Here is a 2,805-nt window from a genome sequence, read left to right as displayed (position 1 = left end):
TTATTATTATTTAGGGGACATGTGTTTTTTTGTTACATGAATGAAATTATATGTTGGTGGCATTTGGATTTTTAGTGTACCCATAGACTGAATAGTGTACATTATACCAAATAGGTAGCTTTTTGTGCTTAGGGTTTCTGACAAAGCCCCACTTTACTCCTTTGCTCCTTTACTCTTCACTCCTTCTGCATGTTAGTGTCCATGTACCACTCTGTATGCCCCTGCCTCACCATAGCTTAGCTCCCAGGTATAAGTGAGAACCTGCAGTATTTGCTTTTAAATTCCTTAGTTGGTTCATTTAGGATAATGGCTCTCAGATCCATCCGAGCTGCTGCAAAATATAATTTAATTCTTTTTCATAGATAAGTAGCATTCCTTGATATATAAATATTGCATTTTATTTCTGCACTCCTCCGTTGATGGGCATTTATGTTGATTCCATATTCTTGCAATTGTAAATTGTATTGTGATAAACATACAATTGCAGGTGTCTCTTTGATAAAATGACTTTCTTTTCTTTGGGCATATATCCAATAGTGGGATTGCTGAATTGAATGCTAGATTTACTTATAGTTCTTAGAAAAATCTCCACACTGTTTTTCATAGAGGCTTTACTAATTTACTTTACCACCAACAGGTATAAGTGTTCCCTGCATCTATGCCAACATGTATGTTTTTTCTGACTTTTTATTAAAGATCATACATATTGGAGTAAGTTGGTAGCTGATGATGGTTTTGATAAGCATTTCCATAATGACTAGTGATGTTAAGTATTTTTTTTCACATTTTGTTGGCCATTTGTATCTGTTGTTTTGGAAAATGTCTGTTCATGTCTTTTGCCCACTTCTTTTTTTTTTTGGGGGGGTGTTTGAAAATTCTTTAATATAACGAATACAAAAGCATGTGACTCCCACAATTACACGGCTTTGAACAGGTGAAACTATGGTTACCAAATAGTTACTTTTATTGTACCATCTACAGTGTCTGAAAAAAGGATGTAATAATAAATAAATATAGATGCATCACAAGATACCCATCACAGTAGCAGCTCTCACTACATGTTATACTAGTTTTTCAGATTCTTCAGGCTTATGAATGTCATTAGTTTCAAAATCATTCTAACCATTTGTGTTGCAAGGGATAATCTGTTGCTTTTTGCCAAAGTTTCTGTGACATTTTGCTTCATATCATTCACGCCCTTGTGCAAACAGTCAATTCCAACAGCAGGGTTCATCTCCTTCACTTGTCTGGCTCAAACTTCGGTCATAGTCTGGTTAGGATTCATGCCAGTGTTTTCAGAAAGGGCCATGGGATGACCTCCAGGGCGTCGGTAAGTTTTCTCACGGTGCACTGCTCCAAGGTCGGGCATTTATCTGCCTCTCCGCTAACTGCCAGGGCACACGACATCTCAGCAGCCCCTCCTCCGTACACCAGACGATTATCACTGATGAGGTTCCCGATGACACACGGAGCATTATGAAGGGACCGTTTGGCTTCCTCGATGATCATCTTATTTTCTCCTCTAATGAAAAATGGTTACAGCTCTTACACTGCTCATGACCAGCATTGTGTCTTTGGTTGTCCCAAAAGAGATTTATTTTACAAGCCCAGCAAAGCCCAGCTTCTCGGGTGTGAGCTCTGAGAACCAGGCATGATCTGCCCTCCTGTTGCCATGGCAATGTGCTCGATTTCAGGTGCTCCTACCCAAGGAACTGCAGGCAAGCTATTCTGAAGAAGTAAATGATTTGCCTCATCATGAAAGCCCCACTGACAAATTGCTGGGTTAGTACCAGTTTCTTTGATCTGCTGAATCATCTCTTCAAACTTCTCCTTTTCCTATCTTGGGAGGGCTCTGCAATCTTCCACAGAGGTCACATCCAGCTTGTGCTTTGTTTTTGGCTTAGGTGGCTCAAATGGACATGTAAGAATTGCAATCTTAGCATATTCAGCTTTTTCTGGCATTTGTGGGTGACTGAAATGCTTATCCACGGTCATACTCTTAATAAATTTTGTGTCCTCCAGTCTCCTGCCAACTTTGCCTTCTACTTGGATGAGCTCAAAGTCAACGTCTCTCTGCTTCATATCTGCCCCAGTGAGGACAGCATTCACAGCACTCTCGGCCATCTGTTGGTGACAGCTGTTGACCACTTTGGAGCGCAGACTGGTCTTTGCAGACTAAATAGGGGCTCAGAGTCATTCACATCAACAAGGACACTGTTGCTGACCTTGTCCAGGTGCTCAGTAGCAATGCGGGCAGCCTGCTCAGAGCCATTGGCTATTCTGGTTGGGTGCATGCCTTGGTCTAGCAGCTGCTTGGCTTCTTTCAACAAGGCACCAGCCAGGACAGCCACTCCTGTGGTTCCATCGCCTATTTCGTCCTTTTGTGATTTGGACAGTTCAACCATCAGCTTGGCAATCTGATGATTGACGTCCATCATGCTTAAAATGGTGGCACCATCGTTAGTTACAGTCACATCCCATCCTTGTCCACCATCATCTTACCAAGTCCATTTAGTCCAAGCGATGTTCTCATTGTACTTGCTACAGCCTTTGCTGCCATTATATGAGACTTGAGGGCCTTCAGTCCCATATGAGGAGACTTGCGGTGAGACTTGCGGTGAGACCCTTGATGATGAGGGAAGGGAGCCCATTTTCATCCAAGGTTAGGGTCCCCACGGACACTATGGTGCAGCAGCCATAAGAATTACTTCCTCGCAAGCCCTTTTGCCCTATTTTAAATGGAGTTATTAGTTTTTATGTTGGTGACATGTTTAAGCTATAGATTTTGAATATTAATCCTTCATT

General features: G+C 41.7%; 1 pseudogene; it reads right to left on the bottom strand.

Annotated features, from left to right (window-relative positions):
- Positions 1-1,061: 1,061 nt before the first annotated feature.
- Positions 1,062-2,599, bottom strand: LOC128585550 (T-complex protein 1 subunit epsilon-like; annotated as a pseudogene).
- Positions 2,600-2,805: the final 206 nt, after the last annotated feature.

This window comes from Nycticebus coucang, chromosome 5, assembly GCF_027406575.1.
Source record: "Nycticebus coucang isolate mNycCou1 chromosome 5, mNycCou1.pri, whole genome shotgun sequence".
In the NCBI taxonomy this organism is placed as follows: domain Eukaryota; kingdom Metazoa; phylum Chordata; class Mammalia; order Primates; family Lorisidae; genus Nycticebus; species Nycticebus coucang.
This window is presented reverse-complemented; position numbering and strand designations above follow the sequence as displayed.